A 20,121-nucleotide genomic window follows, 5' to 3' on the forward strand; every position below is an offset into this window, starting at 1 on the left:
CGGAAAGTGTCACAGTAATAAGGCCCTCGCATTGTTTATGCAAGTGTTGTGTGGATGTACCGGTGAATGATATTTGCTCTCTCTATCTAAAGTATCTCTGTTTGTGTGTTGTCCTCTCTTCCACTCTCCTTGAGTCCCGCTCTTTCTCTCTCTCTCGCTCTCTCTAGGCCTATGCCTTGCTCTTTCTAACTATGTCTCTTACTCTCTTTCCCGCTTTCCCTTAAACCTCATGTTCTTTTCCTTGTAAACACCCAGTGCTCTGTCTTGCCATGGCTCGGTGTTAGCTTGCTAGAGCTGCCCTGACATTACCAATGTAGTAGTTAGCTACGCTGCCCTAACATTATCAGTGTAATAGCTGGCTAGCTGTGCGGGGACATAGCATTAGCAGTCTGCATCGTGTTCTCCTACAGCGCTTCACTGACTTTTAATTTGCACTTCTGCTGCTGCTGGGCTTCTATCTGCTGCCCTGACAGTCCCAGTACTCCCACACCCCTCCAGCCAACCAGTCCGCACTCAGACTGACACACACATTGGAAAGCACGCGCACATTCGTGAAGCAGATCACACAAACACACACCACACATTTATGGTGTCAAAAAAAAGAGCACATACATTGCTCTTCCTTTCACACATTTCAAACCCATTTTAACATGTGTGGTTGCAGACACACACACACACACACACACACACACACACACACACACACACACACACACACACACAGCTCTCTGTCTCCCACTCAGCTATCCATTTGCAGAGTGCTTTAGGTGGTTAATTCACAGGGACGTGTGTGAACTCCCCAGCAGTGTGAGACCAGATCAGAGCTCAGTCAGACGGAGGTCACATCTAATCACCCGGGGTCATAACTCTCAGCCCTTATCTACTGCACTGAGCTAGAAAGAACAAGTGTCACAGTCTCAACAGTCTCACCCCTCCAACTATTAGTCACGCACGTTATCACACTGACCACGATAGTTTCATGAGAAAAGAATGTTTGTGGTGTGTGTGTGTGTGTGTGTGTGTGTGTGTGTGTGTGTGTGTGTGTGTGTGTGTGTGTGCATGCGTGTGAAATCAGACCCATTGAACTCATTCATCTCTGCAGGAGAGATAAGATGACCGGGAGGGATGGCGTGTCATCAGGATAGAACATTCTCACCAAACTACTGTCCCCTGCTGGGGGTTGGGAGTTCAGAAGAGGAATTTTACAAGTGAGACCACAGCAGACAAAGCAAAAGAGAAAGAGCAAGAAAGAGAGAAAGGACGACAGACAGACAGAGCTAAAGACAGTCAGAGACAGGGAGAGTTTTTGCTACTTAAAAAATGTGCTGTATGTTTTCATTGGATAAGAAGTAACTCAGTTTGATAATATGTTCTCTCGTTCCATGCCTTCTGAACACGACCCAGCCAAACACTATGACGTCATCGCTCTAGACAGAGACCGTGTGGCTCAGTTGGTAGAGCATGGTGTTTGCAACGCCAGGGTTGTGGGTTCGATTCCCAAGGGGGACCAGTATGGAATAAAAAAAATAAAATGTATGCATTCACTACTGTAAGTTGCTCTGGATAAGAGTGTCTGCTAAATGACTTAAATGTAAAATGAGAGACTAGAAGGTCAGGGCAGAGATGGTCCAGTGGAAGCATCTTGAGCAGGGGTATTCAACTCTTACTCTATGAGGTCTGGAGCCTGCTGGGTTTCTCTTCTACCTCATAATTAAATAAAAATAATTAATTGCACCCACCTTGTGTCCCAGGTCTAAATTAGTCCCTGATTAAATGAGAACAATGAAAAAATGCTGTGGAATTGGCTTCAGTGTTGAGATTGAGGGGTCTAGAGGGACTATCAAAGAGGAGGTTTGGAGAATTTAGATGAAGTAGGATGCAGATCACCCCCAGAACCTTCAAAACATTGCTGTGAACACCCCCATAAGGAGTTAGTTGGTTTAGTCCACAATTTCCAGGACAGTTACAACAGTCATTGTATAATTCAGATCCTAAAGGGGACCATTGTACCATGCAGCCAAACAGTTTGTCTGGTATCACAGGATACTGTGGAAGTACTACTCTAGCCTAATATTTCTATATCTGAGAGGGTTCCATACAGAGCAAAGCATTCCACCAACATTCTATTTGCCAGTCTGAGACAAAGAATTCCTCTCGCTTCCATTGGATGTTGATTTAAGATTCTGAGATGTTCTGACAGCTCCACAAGTTATTGGTTGGTGCCATGAGTCACTGAGTAAAACATGCACACATACAGTACCAGTCAAAAGTTTGGACACACCTACTCATTCAAGGGTTTTTCTTTATTTTTACTCATTTCTACATTGTAGAATAACACTATGAAATAAAACATGGATTAATGTAGTAAGCAAAAAAGTGTTAAACAAATATATTTGAGATTCTTCAAAGTAGCCACCCTTTTCCTTGATGACAGTTTTGCACACTCTTGGCATTCTCTCGGCCTGTTTCATTAGGTTGTCACCTGGAATGTATTTCAATTCAAATAAAATAAAATAAAATAAAATTTTATTGGTCACATACACATGGCTAGCAGAGTGTAGCAAAATGCTTCTTGTTCCGACAGTGCAGCAATACCTAACAACTAATATCTAACAATTCCACAAAAAAAAACCTTATACACACATATCTAAGTAAAGGAAGAGAATAAGAATGTATAAATATATAGATGAGCAATGTCAGAGCGGCATAGGCTAAGATGCAGCATATTGTATAGAATACAGTATACACATATGAGATGAGTAATGCAAGATATGTAAACATTGTTAAAGTGGCATTTTTAAAGTGACTAGTGTTCTATTTATTAAAGTGGCCAATAATTTAAAGTCTGTATATTTTATTAAATTTTTATTTAACCATTATTTAACTATCTATAGGCAGCAGCCTCTCTGTGCTGGGGATGGCTGTTTAACAATCATATGGCCTTGAGATAGAAGCTGTTTTTCAGTCTCTCAGTTCCAGCTTTGATGCACCTGTACTGACCTCGCCTTCTGGATGATAGCGGGGTGAACAGGCAGTGGCTCGGGTGGTTGTTGTCCTTGATTTATCTTTTTGGCCTTCCTGTGACATCGGGTGCTGTAGGTGTCCTGGAGGGCAGGTAGTTTGCTTCCGGTGATGCGTTGTGCAGACCGCACCACCCTCTTGAGAGCCCTGCAGTTGTGGGTGGTGCAGTTGCCATACCAGGCGGTGATACAGCACAACAGGATGCTCTCAATTGTGTATCTGTAAAAGTTTGTGAGGGTTTTAGGTGACAAGCCAAATTTCTTCAGCCTCCTGAGGTTGAAGAGGCGCTGTTCCGCCTTCTTCACCATGCTGTCTGTGTGGGTGGCCCATTTCAGTTTATCAGTGATATGAACACCGAGGAACTTTCCACCTTCTCCACTGCTGTCCAGTTGAGTGAGAGGTTATTTTCCTGACACTACACTCTGAAAGCCCTCACCTCCTCCCTGTAGGCTGTCTTGTCATTGTTGGTAATCAAGCCTACTACTGTTGTGTCATCTGCAAACTTGATGATTGAGTTGGAGGTGTGTGTGGCCACGCAGTCATGGGTGAACAATGAGTACAGGAGGGGGTTGAACACGCACCCTTGTAGGGCCCCAGTGTTGAGGATCAACGAAGTGGAGATGTTGTTTCCTACCTTCACCACCTGGGGGCGGCCTGTCAGGAAGACCAGGACCCAATTATACAAGGCGGGGACGAGACCCAGGGCCTCAAGCTTAATGATGAGCTTGGAGGGTACTATGGTGTCGAATACTGAGCTGTATTCAATCAATCAATCAAATGTATTTATAAAGCCATTTTTACATCAGCCGATGTCAAAGTGCTATACAGAAACACAGCCTAAAACCCCAAACAGCAAGCAATGAAGATGTAGAAGCACGGTGGCAATGAAAAACTCTTTAGAAAAGCAGGAACCTAGGATGAAACCTAGAGAGGAACCAGGCTCTGAGGGGTGGCCAGTCCTCTTCTGGCTGTGCCGGGTTGAGATTATAAAAGTACATGGCCAAGATGTTCAAATGTTCATAGATGACCAGCAAGGTCAAATAATAATAATAATTGCAGTGGTTGTAAAGGGTGCAACAGGTCAGCACCTCAGGAGTAAATGTCAATTGATTTTTCATAGCCGAGCATTCAGAGTTAAAGACAGCAGGTGTTGTCAATGTAGTCAATGAACAGCATTCTTACATAGGTATTCATCTTGTCCAGATGGGATAGGTCAGTGTGCAGTGAGATGGCGATTGCATCGTCTGTGGACCTATTGGGGCAGTAAGCAAATTGAATTGGATCTAGGGTGACAGGTAAGGTAGAGGTGATATGATCCTTGACTAGTCTCTCAAAGCACTTCATGATGACAGAAGGCCAGGTCAAGAACTTTGAAAGTTTCTTCAAGTGCAGTCGCGAAAGCCATCAAGCGCTATGATGAAACTGGCTCACATAAAGACCACCACAGGAAAGGAAGACCCAGAGTTACCTCCGCTGCAGAGGATAAGTGCATTAGAGTTGCCAGCCTTAGAAATTGCAGCCCAAATAAATGCTTCACAGAGTTCAAGTAACAGACACATCTCAACATCAACTGTTCAGAGGAGACTGCATGAATCAGGCCTTCATGATCAAATTGCTGCAAAAAAGCACTACTAAAGGACAACAATAAGAAGATACTTAGTTGGGCAAAGAAACACGAGCAATGAACATTAGACCGGTGGAAATCTGTCCTTTGGTCTGATGAGTCCAAATTTGAGATTTTTGGTTCCAACCGTCGTGTTTTTGTGAGATGCAAAGTAGGTGAACGGATGATCTCAGCAAGTGTGGTTCTCACCGAGAAGCATGGAGGAGGAGGTGTGATGGTGTGTGGGAGCATTGCTGGTGACACTGTCAGTGATTTATTTAGAAATTAAGGCACACTTAACCAGTATGGCTACCACAACATTCTGCAGCGATCGCCATCCCATCTGGTTTGCACTTAGTGGGACTATCATTTATTTTGACCCAACACACCTCCAGGCTGTGTAAGGGTTATTTGACCAAGAACGAGTGTGATGGATTGCTGCATCAGATGATCTGGCCTCCACAATCACCCGACCTCAACCCAATTGAGATGGTTTGGGATGAGTTGAACCGCAGAGTGAAGGAAAAGCAGTCAATAAGTGCTCAGCATATGTGGGAACTCCTTCAAGACTGTTGGAAAAGCATTCCAGGTGAAGCTGGTTGAGAGAATGCCAAGAGTGTGCAAAGCTGTCATCAAGGCAAAAGGTGGCTACTTTGAAGAATCTCAAATATAAAATATTTGTTGATTTGTTTGAAACTTTTTTGGTTACTACATAATTCCATATGTGTTATTTCATTGTTTTGATGTCTTCACTATTATTCTACAATGTAGAAAATAGTAAAATTAAGAAAAATCTTGAATGAGTAGGTGTGTCCAAACTTTTGACTGGTACTGAATGTGCATGCCCAAACACACACACACACACACACACACACACACACACACACACACACACACACACACACACACACACACACACACACACACACACACACACACACACACACACACACACACACACACACACACTGAGGGAGGATTGACCCCTGTGTTTCTGCCCCTCGTTATAGGGAGCAGAAGGAGTCTTTGAGCTGGCGGTGGGTCACTGAGACACACAGACACAGGCAACGGGGGAAAGACAGACACTCCAGCCAAAGGAATATCCAGGGAGGGCTAACCTTGTCAAGTTGAAAGTGAAAGGAACCCCAGCATATCATCAGCAAAATAAGAAGAAAGGGAATGTGCATAGCGGCTGGCCATACAGTGTGGGCCACTCCCAGGCCTCACCCTGATCGTTATTCAGGTGGTAGTGATACAACATGCGGTGACCTTGCTGGCTTTCACATGGGAGGAGGACCCTGCTGCTACAGCAACACAGAGAAAAAGACTAGCGAGCTTCTCAAGGCTAAGTATATTCACTCTGTAGCTAACATCTCAACTGGAGGATAACTAGGGCATTCTCCTCACCAAAATGCAAGACTTTAACAGGTGTACAATGTCTAGATTATGGTTATTCTGAGTGATAGAGACCCATCTCTACCCCTCTGTCCTTGCCTCTCAGCCTTCCCAATTTCTGCGCTCAACAACGCTACAGTGTTGCCTTGCCAAATAGACCAGATCAAAAAAGCAAAAACATACACCTTCACCCTCCACTCTCCACTTGTGTGTTTCTATTTCATCAATTCACAGTACTATGCATGTTATTAAAACTTACTTTAGAGGCGTTCTGTTGATGGAATGGAGACTTTTTATGCACTAACTGTGCTGTTGCTCCAGATAAATGGAAAGCTGAATAGGCTTTTATATAAAAAGGGTAATATTAACATACAACATGAACTGTCTGGAGTGGTGCTTTAACATCTGGGAGAAAGACAGCGAGATATGCGTATCTTCTGAATGCCATATGTTCTTCACCATCATATTAGTAATTTGATATGTATCAATACATTGCAAGTGCCCTTTCCTCCTCTTGCTCAGCAGACCTTTAAAGGTAAACATCACTGTCAGAAGGTAATTTATGCTTGAGTGCGTTCATATTAATGTGTGTGTGTGTGTACCCACGCACGCACGCGCAAGACACTGTGCGCGGTATACCAGCCTGCCAGCACAACGGCATACGCACCTGCCCGCGAAACGTGCTCATCAGCGGCGCATGATGATGGTAGGGCTGACGGAATAGCGCCCCGGGAGCAGCCGTGGGGTTTCTCTACCCCTGTACCACTAAGCTGGGCTGCCTATCACTTTAGGTGTAACAGACCCGAAACACAACCTACAGTTTTACTTTTTACCAATCAGGGGTCTGTCAATGGAGCATGAACCATCCCACTGGACATACACTGCTTGAATTAAATTACGTTGTTCCAACATGGAATATACATTGAATTGACGTCTGTGCCCGATGGGATGCCCCTGTTTGATCCTGCAAACTATGGGAATAATTCATAATGGGTCCCAAAACACAATGTGTCCCAAAACAAGATGAAACATTTAGCCCCTCATTCTAAATGGTGTATAAGTGCGTATCTCTATCCCATGCACAGTTGCGTCTAATGAAATGAAAACGGAAAATGGGAACCCTTTCATAACAGTCGAACCCCAACAACTGCTCTAGCAACATCATGCTTTTTGAAACCCTTAACGATAGGTAATGACAACCTTTAAACTGCACAAATCTTTACAGGTCAGAAAACAGAAATCTTATCTGATAGTGCGACAAGAAAATGTAAATGCGCGTTTACCTACCTCAATTAGCGGAGGAGAGCGGGTGTTTTTCTTTCTGTCTCTGGCGGAGAGATGTTGAGATATGTGTTGACTCCCGGCAGAAGGGGTGCGTAGACAGCTGATCATGCGCAAGAGACACACTGATGCTGCCCGTTCAGAACGCCCTGTAATAAAGGAGACCACACAGAAAATAGAAGCGTCTCAAGCCTCATCTGACAGATCTTTGTTGCCCCTCCCACCCTCTCTCTTCTTTTGTCGTTGCTCACTCGTTTTTCCTGTCTCCCCCTTCTGCACTAAGCAATTTAGTCAAGCTGCAGCCCCTGTCCTATTAGGATGCTCTCTCTCTCGAAAAGCAGGCGCTTTTCTTTCGCTGCTTGTACTCCCTGCCCACCTTCCTCCTCCTCCTCCTCTCTCACCTTCTGTTCTCTTCTCCTCCTTTAAAATGAAATGAAGAAAAACAAAACAGCAGCAGCCTGTGCATCTCACTCGCCTTTGTTGCCTGCCTCTCCTACACAGTCAACCTGTACACAGGGTTAGACATAACATGGAACATCTAAATCTGTCTCTCTCTATTTAGTATGATATCATGTTTCATATGGTAAGTATTCATTTGTGGATGTCCATCATCCATTTTGTATGATATGTTAAGAATTGTATGATATATTACAAATTGCAATTCATACAATATGTTACAAATTTTCAATACATAAGATATGTTAGAAATTCCATTTTTTTTGTGGCTAATGTTAGCTAGGCTAGAGGTTCTGTGCTTCTCAATTGAGTCAAGCTGCAGCCCCTGTTATGGTTAGGGGTTTGGGTTAGGAGTTAGGTTAAAGGGTTAGGGGAAGGGTTAGCTAACATGCGAAGAAGTTGCAAAGTAGCTAAAAAGTAGTAAGTAGTTGCAAAGTTGATAAAATGCTAAAGTTGTCCGTGATGAGTTTCAAACAGACAATCTTTGGGTACTTGATGTTCTCGCTATATATGCCCACCCATCCACCCCGACCAACTACCCTCCTTTCATTTTTGCTTTAAGTAACCATCTGTGTTATGTAACCATACCAAACATAGCATATCATACTCATTTGAATGTCCTGGATCTACATTTACTATGTTATGTCTAGTCTATGAGACCAGGCTGACACAGCAGCTACTCATTTTAGAATAGTAGCCTTGGTGACTCCCCCTCCCTCCCCTCTCTGCCTTTTTCTCCCCCTCCCCATATCTCCAAATGTGTGGGCTGCGCACCTCTCCCCCATGCTCCCATCCCTCATTTCACACCTCACTAATGAACATCTCATGCCACAATATGCACACAATCTCATCAAGGAGCGGGACCTGCCTGTCGCACAGGGTACTCAAGCGCTTTCCTTAATGATTTCCTCAGACGTTATTACACCCAGGTCTCATCTACCCACACCTGAGCTTCCTGCTCATAGCCAATAGGCCACATATGGCGCTGACACTCACATTACTAATGACAAAAGAAAACGCACAATATGAATAAGTGCATTTGGAAAGTATTCATGCCCCTTGACCTATTCCACATTTTGTTGTTACAGCCTGAATTCAAAATGTATTTATTTTTTCACCCATCGACACACGAAAAAATGTTTTTAGAAATGTTTCCACATTTATTGACTATTAAATGCAGAACTATATCATTTTGAGAAGTATTCACACCTCTTTGCTATGACACTCCAAATAGACCTCAGGTACATCCAATTTCCTTTGATCATCATTTAGATGTCAATACAACTTCATTGGAGTCCACCTGTGGCCAATTCAATTGTTTGGACATGATTTTGAAAGAAACACACCTGTCTATATAAGGTCCCACAGTTGACATTGCATGTCAGAGCTGAAACTATACCATGAAGTTCAAAGAACTGTCCGTAGATCTCCGGGATAAAATTGTGATGAGACATACAGTACCAGTCAAAAGTTTGTACACCTACTCATTTAAGGGTTTTTATTTATTTGGACTATTTTCTACATTGTAGAATAATAGTGAAGGTATCAAAACTACGAAATAACACATATGGAATCATGTAGTAACCAATAAGTGCTAAACAAATCAAAATGTATTATAGATTTTAGATTCTTCAAAGTAGCCACCCTTTGCCTTGATGACAGCTTTGCACACTCGTGGCAACCAGCTTCAGCTGGAATGCTTTTCCAACAGTCTCGAAGGAGTTCCCACATATGCTGAGCACTTGTTGGCTGCTTTTCCTTCAATCTGCGTTCCAACTAATCCCAAAACATCTCAACTGGGTTGAGGTCGGGTGATTGTGGAGGCCAGGTCATCTGATGCAGCACTCCATCACTCTCATTCTTGGTCAACTAGCCCTTACACAGCCTGGAGGTGTGTTGGGTCATTGTCCTGTTGAAAAGCAAATGATAGTCCCACTAAGCACAAACGAGATGGGATGGTTTATCGCTGCAGAATGCTGTGGTGGCCATGCTGGTTAAGTATGCCTTGAATTATAAATACATCACTGACAGTGTCACCAGAAAAACACCCCCACACCATCACACCTCCTCCTCTATGCTTCATTAGACCGGTGGGAACTACACATGCAGAGATCATCTGTTCATCTACTCTGTGTCTCACAAAAAACACGACTGTTGGAACTAAAAATATCAAATTTGGACTCATCAGACCAAAGGACAGATTTCCACCGGTCTAATGTCCATTGCTCGTGTTTCTTGGCCCAAGCAAGTCTCTTCTTCTTATAGGTGTCCTTTAGTAGTGGTTTCTTTGCAGCAATTCGACCATGAAGACCTGATTCATGCAGTCTCCTCTGAACAGTTGATGTTGAAATGTATCTGTTACTTTTACTCTGTGAAGCATTTATTTGGGCTGCAATTTCTACAGTTGGTAACTCTAATGAACTTATCCTCTGCAGCAGAGGTAACTCTGGGTCTTCCATTCCTGTGGCGGTCCTCATGAGAGCCAGTTTCATCATAGTGCTTGATGGTTTTTGCGACTGCACTTGAGGAAACTTTAAAAGTTCTTGACATTTTACAGATTGACTGACCTTCATGTCTTAAAGTAATGATGGACTGTTGATTGTCTTTGCTTATTTGAGCTGTTCTTCCTTAATATGGACTTGGTCTTTTACCAAATAGAGATATCTTCTGTATACAATGCCTACCTTGTCACAACACAACTGATTGGCTCAAACGCATTAAGAAGGAAAGAAAATCCACAAATGAACTTTTAACAAGGCACACCTGTTAATTGGAATGCATTCCAGGTGACTACCTCATGAAGCTGGTTGAGAGAATGCCAAGAGTGTGCAAGCTGTCATCAAGGCAAAGGGTGGCTACTTTGAAGAATCTCAAATACAAACTATATTTGTATTTGTTTAACGTTCTTTCGGTTACTACATTTCAAAGTTTTGATGTCTTCACTATTATTCAACATTGTAGAAAATAGTAAAAATAAATAAAAACACTTAAATGAGTATGTGTGTCCAAACTTTTGACTGGTACTGTCACACCCTGATCTGTTTCACCTGTCTCTGTGATTGTCTCCACCCCCCTCCAGGTCTCGCCTATCTTCCCCATCATCCCCCGTGTATTTATACCTGTGTTCTCTGTTGGCCTGTTAACATTTCGTCTTGTTTGTTCGAGTCAACCAGCATTTTCCCCCCTGCTTTTTCTAGTCTCTCTTTTCTTTCCCTCCCAGTTTTGACCCTTGCCTGTTCTGACTCTGAGCCCGCCTGCCTGACCACTCTGCCAGTCCCTGACCCTGAGCCCGCCTGCCGACCTGTACCGCTGCCCCCTCTGAATTATCCAGACCCTGAGCCTGCCTGCCATTCGGTACCATTGCCAGACCTCTGGTTTTCTGACCCCTGCCTGTCCTGACCTGTCTTTTGCCTGCCCCTGTTGAAACATTAAACTATGGTCTGCATCTAGGTCTGCATCTTGGTCTCCCTTCATACCTGATAGGTACTGTATATCTGGGGAGGGTATACAACCATTTTTAGTGTTGAAAGTTTCCAAGAGCACAATGGTCTCCATTATTGTGAAATGGAAAAAATATGGGACTACCCAGACCTTGCCTAGAGCTGGCCGTCCAACCAAACTGAGCAACCAGGCAAGAAGGACCTTGGTCAGGGAGGTGATCAAGAACCAAATCACCACTCTGACAGAACTACAGAGTGGTTGAGATGGGAGAACCTGCCAGAAGGACAACAGTCTCTACCACCCTTCACCAATCAGGGCTTTATGAGAGAGTGTCTAGACGGAAGCTATTCCTGAGAAAAAGGCAGATGACAGCATACCTGGAGTTTGCAGAAATTCATGTGAAACACTCTGAGAGTATAAGGCAAAAGATTCTGTGGTATGATGAGACAAATATGTACTCTTTCACCTGAACGGGAAGTTTGTATTAAACCAGGCACAGCTCATCACCCGTCTAACATCACCCCTACCGTGAAGCATGGTGGTAGCAGCATCATGCTATAGGGATGCTTTCAGTGGCAGGGACTAAGACTGGTAAGGATAGAGAGAACAATGAATGGAGCCAAATACAGGCAATTCCTTGATGATAAACTGTTTCAGATTGTAAACGACTTCAGTCTGGGGCAAAGATTTATTTTAAAACAGGACCCCAAGCATACAGCCAAACCAATGCTTAAATGACTTCAGAACAAGAATATTAAAGTTTTTGAGTGGTCCAGCCAAAGTCCAGACTTGAATCCCATTGGAAATTTGTGGAAAGACTTGAAGATTGCTGTATACCACAACACCCCATCTAACTTAACAAAGCTTGAGAAAATATGCAAGGAAAAATGGGAGAAAATCCCCATATCCATATGTGCAAAGCTGATAAAGACGCAAGATGACTCAAAGCTGTAAAAGCTGTAATCACCATCAAAGGTGCTTCTACAAAGTACTTACATATATAGATTAGATATTTCTGAATACAAATTTCAATACATTTTCTCACATTTCTAAAAACACGTTTTCATTTTGTCATTATGTGGTATTGTGTGTAGATGGGTGAGAAGATAATCTATTTAATCCATTTTGAATTCAGGCTGTACCACAAGTAATGTGAAAATTATTTTGTATTTACTTGAACCTTTATTTAAATAGGCAAGTCAGTTAAGAGCAAAATCTTATTTACAATGATTTCCTACCCCTGCCAGACCCTAACCCTGACGACGCTGGCCAATTGTGCGCCTCCCTATGGGACTCCCAATCACGGCCGGTTGTCATACAGCCTGGAATTCAACCAGGGTCAGTAGAGACACCTCTAGCACTGAGATGCAGTGCCTTAGACAGCTGCATTACTCGAGAGCCCCAAAATAATAAGAAATAAGTCAAGGGGTATGAATACTTTCTGAAAGCACTGTATAGCCTACTTATGACTTCAAATTTCAAAAGGATGTTAAGTACATGCAAAAAGACGCTTATTAGACACGCAAGGTTAGATTTGAGCACTATAACAAAGCAGGCCTGCTGAGTAACCATGGGTTAGACAATTAGCATTATTAGACATGCAAGACAGAACACACACTTATATCATCATGGTTATTACTAGTCATAATGCAGCCATGTAGATCAGTGGTAGGTTAATTACTTACATTCATCACACTACATATCATATCAAATCAAATCGTCATTTGTCACATGCGCTGAATACAACAGGTGTGGACCTTACAGTGAAATGCTTACTTACAAGCCCTTAAACAAGAATGCAGTTTTCAGAAAATACCTAAAAAAAAGTAAGGGATGAGAATAACAAATAATTGAAGAGCAGCAGTAAATAACAATAGCGGGGCTACAGTACCTTGCAAAAGTATTCATACCCTATGAAGTTTTTCCTATTTTGTTGCATTACAACCTGTAATGTAAATGGATTTTTATTTGGATTTCATGTGATGGACATACACAAAATTGCCCAAATTGGTGAAGGGAAAAAATTACTTGTTTCAAAAACCTCTCTCAAAAAAAAAAGAAAAGTGGTGTGTGCATATGTATTCACCCCTTTTGCTATGAAGCCCCTAAATAATATCTGGTGCAACCAATTACCTTCACAAGTCACATAATTAGATAAATAAAGTCCACATGTGTGGACTTTTAGTGTCACATGATCTCAGTATATATACACCTTTTTCCGAAAGGCCCCAGAGTCTGCAACACCACTTAGCAAGGGGCACCACCAAGCAAGTGGCACCATGAAGACCAAGGAGATCTCCAAACAGGTCAAGGACAAAGTTGTGGAGAAGTACAGATCAGGGTTGGGTTATAATTTTTTTTTATCAGAAACTTTGAACATCCCACTGAGCACCATTAAATTCATTATTAAAAAATGGAAAGAATATGGCACCACAACAAACCTGCCAAGAGAGGGCCGCCCAGCAAAACTCACGGACCAGGCAAGGAGGGCATTAATCAGAGAGGCAACAAAGAGACCAAAGATAACCCTGAAGGAGCTGCAAAGCTCCACAGCGGAGATTGGAGTATCTGTCCATAGGACCACTTTAAGCCGTACACTCCAAAGAACTGGGCTTTAAGGAAGAGTGTCCAGAAAAAAAGCCATTGCTTAAAGAAACACGTTTGGTGTTCGGTCAGGTCTTTGACCTCCTCCCTATAGGTTGTCTCATCAGCAAACTTACTGATAGTGTTGGAGTCGTGCTGGCAGTGCAGTCATGGGTGAACAGGGAGTACAGGAAGGGACTGAGCATGTACCCCTGAGGGGCCCCAGTGTTGAGGATCAGCGTAGTGGATGTGTTGTTGCCTACACTTACCACCTGGGGGCGGCCCATCAGGCAGTCCAGGATCCAGTTGCAGAGGGAGGTCTTTCGTCCCAGGGTACTTAGCTTTGTGATGAGCTTTGAGGGCACTATGGTGTTGAACACTGAGCTGTAGTCACTGAATAGCATTCTCACATAGGTGTTTCTTTTGTCCAGAGGGTTATTCATTTTGAATTAGTTCGACTCCATTTCACTCACTTTGTTTGCCACCGCTGCCACCTACAACACTTTCTCATTCATATGGGTTATGTCCTTCTTATAGGCAAGCAATGGGCCTATTAATATTATAACTTACATGAAGGGAACGATTTGGCATTTCCCATATGACTGATGAGGATCTCCATATGGCAAATGTACAGTCCCTTACTAGACGTCCGCAAATGTTTTTAAAATAGGCTGACGGCCTCCAGTCAGGCGCCAGGGCCTGCTCTTCTGGGAAGTCATCAAATTAAGTCTCTTGGACATTTGGTTTCCGTTTTATAAAATTTTGAATTTTTGGTCATTTTTCCTCTGTACCGGAAAATTCCACCAGATGGTGACTGGCAGCTTAATGCAAATGGACAAAACATCACCAAAGTGACATGGCCATTTCTCCTAAATGGAAAAGACTTTGAAGACGGAACTTGGTGAGCACGGGTTTGGCCAAATGGGCTTTTAGCCCAGAAACAAGATGGCATCAAGGCCTCAACGCTTTTTGAGGGAAGGCCCATTTCTGGGATTAAAGGTCAAAAACGGTAATAGAGCGCTAATTTGACCACTTCATGTCAAAGTGCATGAACCTACAGAGTAAGGAAATAAGAATGAGCCATTTGTCTATCGTAATTTACAAGAAATTGGCCCATAGCGACGGACCCTAAAGTTTCTGTCCGATAGCTCAATCAGGGATCCCATAGCAACACCTGGAAAAAGTGTATTTTCAGCACTAATTAAGGTCGCTGCTCGGGCTCCACTGACCTATTGAGCCAAAACTCGGGATTCGGGGTCGCTTGAGCTAGGCCTACACATAATGTCAGAACTGGACCCCACCAAAGTGACATGCTGAAATCAACACCAAGGAGCGATGGAGAGGAACCACTATCACTGCCCGGCCATCCCGAGTTCAACGGGCCAGTCAATTGGGCATTTCTGCAGTATATTAGAGCATGTGAAATTTGTGATGGTAAATGCCCATTGTAAGACATTGCAAATGGACATCCGTGCACCTGGTTACCTGAACGGGTTACCAGTAGCACATTTTTGAAATTGTTTTTAATGCCTTTAGGGGGGTGCAAGGGGTCCATGGCCGTGTAGGGAGCATGCCCAACACGTGCCCAACCAATAGAAGGCGCTCCTGGTCATTTTGGACGTTTTTCAATAAATCTTAAAAAATCTACAGAGTCCCACTTTTTTCTCATTGCACCAATGAGTGATGGAGAGGAACAAATATCACTGCTCGACCATCCCGAGTTCAACGGGCCAGTCAATTGTGCATTTCTGCAGTATATTAGAGCATGTCCAATTCGTGATGGTAAATGCCCATTGTAAGACATTGCAAATGGACAGCAGTGCACCTGGTTAGCTGAATGGGTTCCCAGGAGCACATTTTTGAAATAGTTTTTAATGCCTTTAGGGGGGTGCAAGGGATCCATTGGCCGAGTAGGGAGCATCCAATAGGGGGCGCCCCTGCTCATTTAGTTTTTTTTTCAAAATATCTTTAATAAAAATGACAGAGTCCCACTTCTATCTCATTGCACCAAATTCTTACTTCCTATGACCTCCTATGATCAAACATGACAAATAGACCTTCTAGGTTGATTCAGGGCTTTAAATAGTGATATACACTGCTAAAAAAAATAAAGGGAACACTTAAACAACACAATGTAACTCCAAGTCAATCACACTTCTGTGAAATCGAACTGTCCACTTAGGAAGCAACACTGATTGACAATACATTTCACATGCTGTTGTGCGAATGGAATAGACAACAGGTGGAAATTATAGGCAATTAGCAAGACACCCCAAATAAAGGAGTGGTTCTGCAGGTGGTGACCACAGACCACTTCTCAGTTCCTATGCTTCCTGGCTGATGTTTTGGTCACTTTTGAATGCTGGTGGTGCTTTCACTCTAGTGGTAGCATGAGACGGAGTCTACAACCCACACAAGTGGCTCAGGTAGTGCAGCTCATCCAGAATGGCACATCAATGCGAGCTGTGGCAAGAAGGTTTGCTGTGTCTGTCAGCGTAGTGTCCAGAGCATGGAGGCGCTACCAGGAGACAGGCCAGTACATCAGGAGACGTGGAGGAGGCCGTAGGAGGGCAACAACCCAGCAGCAGGACCGCTACCTCCGCCTTTGTGCAAGGAGGAGCAGGAGGAGCACTGCCAGAGCCCTGCAAAATGACCTTCAGCAGGCCACAAATGTGCATGTGTCTGCTCAAACGGTCAGAAACAGACTCCATGAGGGTGGTATGAGGCCCCGACGTCCACAGGTGGGGGTTGTGCTTACAGCCCAACACCGTGCAGGACGTTTGGCATTTGCCAGAGAACACCAAGATTGGCAAATTCGCCACTGGCGCCCTGTGCTCTTCACAGATGAAAGCCGGTTCACACTGAGCACATGTGACAGACGTGACAGAGTCTGGAGATGCTGTGGAGAACGTTCTGCTGCCTGCAACATCCTCCAGCATGACCGGTTTGGCGGTGGGTCAGTCATGGTGTGGGGTGGCATTTCTTTGGGGGGGCCGCACAGCCCTCCATGTGCTCGCCAGAGGTAGCCTGACTGCCATTAGGTACCGAGATGAGATCCTCAGACCCCTTGTGAGACCATATGCTGGTGCGGTTGGCCCTGGGTTCCTCCTAATGCAAGACAATGCTAGACCTCATGTGGCTGGAGTGTGTCAGCAGTTCCTGCAAGAGGAAGGCATTGATGCTATGGACTGGCCCGCCCGTTCCCCAGACCTGAATCCAATTGAGCACATCTGGGACATCATGTCTCGCTCCATCCACCAACGCCACGTTGCACCACAGACTGTCCAGGAGTTGGCGGATCCTCAGGAGACCATCCGCCACCTCATCAGGAGCATGCCCAGGCATTGTAGGGAGGTCATACAGGCACGTGGAGGCCACACACACTACTGAGCCTCATTTTGACTTGTTTTAAGGACATTACATCAAAGTTGGATCAGCCTGTAGTGTGGTTTTCCACTTTAATTTTGAGTGTGACTCCAAATCCAGACCTCCATGGGTTGATACATTGGATTTCCATTGATTATTTTTGTGTGATTTTGTTGTCAGCACATTCAACTATGTAAAGAAAAAAGTATTTAATAAGATTATTTCATTCATTCAGATCTAGGATGTGTTATTTTAGTGTTCCCTTTATTTTTTTGAGCAGTGTATATCATTTGGTCAGTATAAATGCCATTTGGACATTTCTTAAGCCATTTGGTCATGTTTCACATACTTTTGGGTTCGGAAGCCGAATTTCTGTGATCATATATGGCAAATGGATATAACATCCTGATTTGGTACATTCAATACTTATGTATGGCATTTGGACATTTCTTATGCCATTTGGCCATGGTTCACTGACTTTTGGGTTCGGAAGCCGACTTCCTATGGTCATATATTGCAAATAGACAAAACATAGCCTTATGGAAAAACTCAATAATATCAGACAAAGGTATGTTCATACGGTTATTATATATGTATAATTGAAAAAAATGTCTAAAGAAATTCAAAAAACGGCTCAGAAAGCACTTTTTTAGAGTAGGTTGAATTTTCGATTTCTTTTTTGAATTTTTTTTTTTACCCTTAGGTCTTGACTATGTGACCATTTGCAATATGAAAATCTATGGTGGAGTGCGCTCGCCTTCTTTGGGATTTTTGTTGTATGACACTTGGCAAATGCCATATGTCACTTGCCATATGGTTTAGATGAACTGCCGTCCATTTCAGTGGTATTTGCGATTATGTATATGTTTCGTCCAATGACAATATGTTGCCATTCATTTTTGTCCATTTCATGGGAGTTTTCCCTTACATTACATACTCCATTGCTGCATTAGAAAGTCAAAATCAACAAATGGTCAAAGGTGAGTGTAGTTGAGATGAAAATGTACAAATATTTACTTTCACCTCATAAAAGAGTTTACGTTTGAAATGTATAGTCTGAAATGAGAAAGGAAGGAATTCAGCCCAATGCCGTTTGGAGAATGGGGAAGTGTTGTAGGCGGCAGCGGTAGCAAACAAAGTGAGTGAAATGGAGTAGAACTAATTCAATATGCAGACTCACAGTGCATCTACAGTATCAAACAGGGCACGCCTTATTCCAAGACTGTCGTCTCGGCGGAGAGAAAGAGAGAGAGAGAGAGATGCTATTGTGGAGCATACAAGAACACCAGTGTGCTGGAGTTTCTTTTTCAAATACATCTTTATTTTTCTCAATGCACCTAAAACTATACAATGTGTAAAAAAAACTATTTTTCAATCGGATGCTGTGAAGATGAGATATTAGACAATGTAGACATATCTACAACTCAGTGTACAATGCATTCCCAGCCAAATAACTTATTAGTTTGACATTTTTCTCTGGAGAAGTCTACAGGGAAAATGACTAAATCATTAAAACCAACTTGTACATATCCAAATGATTTGAAATGTGTTTTTGATACTATCATCTTACACATCAATTGTGTTTATTGGCTGTTTTAGTTATAATATTTGGTCTACCTAGGCATTGGCATGTCCAGAACATTTTGAATGGGGGTGGCAAAGGGTGGGCACAGACTCAGTTTAGGTGGGCCATAAGATTTTCAAGTTTCAAGTTTTTAGCAGTCATATGGTTTGGGGATAGAAGCTGTTCACGTGCATGTTGGTGTCAGACTTGATGCACCACTTGCCGTGCGGAAGCAGAGATGGCTCGGGTGGCTGGAGTCTTTCATGATTTTCCGGGTCTTCCTTTTACACTGCCTGATATATAGAGGTCCTGGACGTACAGTGATGTAGTAGGCTGTCCACACCACCCTCTGTAGCGCTATGCTATTGAGGACGGTGCTGTTGCCATACAAAGCAGTGATACAGCCAGTCAAGATGCTCTCAATGGTGCAGCTGTAGAACTTTTTAAGGATTTGAGGGCCCATGCCAAACGTTTTCAACTTCTTGAGGGGGAAGACACACTGTCGCGCATTCTTCACAAATGTGCACGTGTGAGTGGACCATTTTAAGTCCTTAATGATTTGGATAGTGAGGAACTTGAAGATTCTGACCCACTCCACTGCAGCTCTCGACCACCCATTTCCTGTAGTCCACGACCAGCTCCTTTCTCTTGCTCACATTGAGAGAGAGAGGTTGTTGTCCTGGCACCATACTGCCAGGTCTCTGACCTCCTCCCTATAGGCTGTCTCATCATTGTTGGTAAACAGGCCTACCACTGTTGTGTCGTCAGAAAACTTAATGAAGGTGTTGAAGTCGTGTTTGGCCATGCAGTCGTGGTGAACAGGGAGTACAGGAGGGGACTAAGCACGCACACCTGATGGGACCCAGGGTTGAGGATCAGCGTGGCTGACGTGTTGTTGCCTACCCTTACCACCTGGGGGCGGCCCGTCAGGAAGTCCAGGATCCAGTTGCAGAGGGAGGTGTTTAGTCCCAGGGTCCATAGCTTAGTGATGAGCTTTGTGGGCACTACAGGGTTGAACGCTGGGCTGTAGTCAATGAACAGCATTCTCACATAGCTGTTCCTTTTCTCCAGGTGGGAAAGGGCAGTGTGGAGTGTGGTTAAGATTGCATCATCTGTGGTTCTGTTGGGGCGGCATGCGAATTGGAGTGGGTCTAGGTTATCTGGGATGATGCTGTTGATGTGAGTCATGACCAGCCTTTCAAAGCACTTCATGGCTACCGACGTGAGTGCAACGGGGTGGTAATCATTTAGGTAGATTACCTTCGCTTCCTTAGGCACAGGGACAATGGTGGTCTGCTTGAAACATGTAGGTATTACAGACTCAGTCAGGGAGAGGTTGAAAATGTAACTGAAGACACCTGCCAGTTGGCCCGCACATTCTTTGAGTACATGTCCTGGTAATCCATCTGGC

General features: G+C 43.6%; 1 protein-coding gene across 1 annotated transcript in view; it reads right to left on the minus strand.

Moving 5' to 3' along the window:
• Positions 1-7,456, minus strand: part of LOC115208120 (contactin-2-like) — a 95,371-nt gene extending 87,915 nt beyond the window's left edge. The window contains exon 1 of the mRNA XM_029775927.1: positions 7,307-7,456. The gene's annotated coding sequence lies outside the window, so the exon portion shown is untranslated. The remainder of the gene's footprint in view (positions 1-7,306) is intronic.
• Positions 7,457-20,121: the final 12,665 nt, after the last annotated feature.

Source organism: Salmo trutta, chromosome 14 (genome assembly GCF_901001165.1).
Source record: "Salmo trutta chromosome 14, fSalTru1.1, whole genome shotgun sequence".
Classification (NCBI taxonomy): Eukaryota; Metazoa; Chordata; class Actinopteri; order Salmoniformes; family Salmonidae; genus Salmo; species Salmo trutta.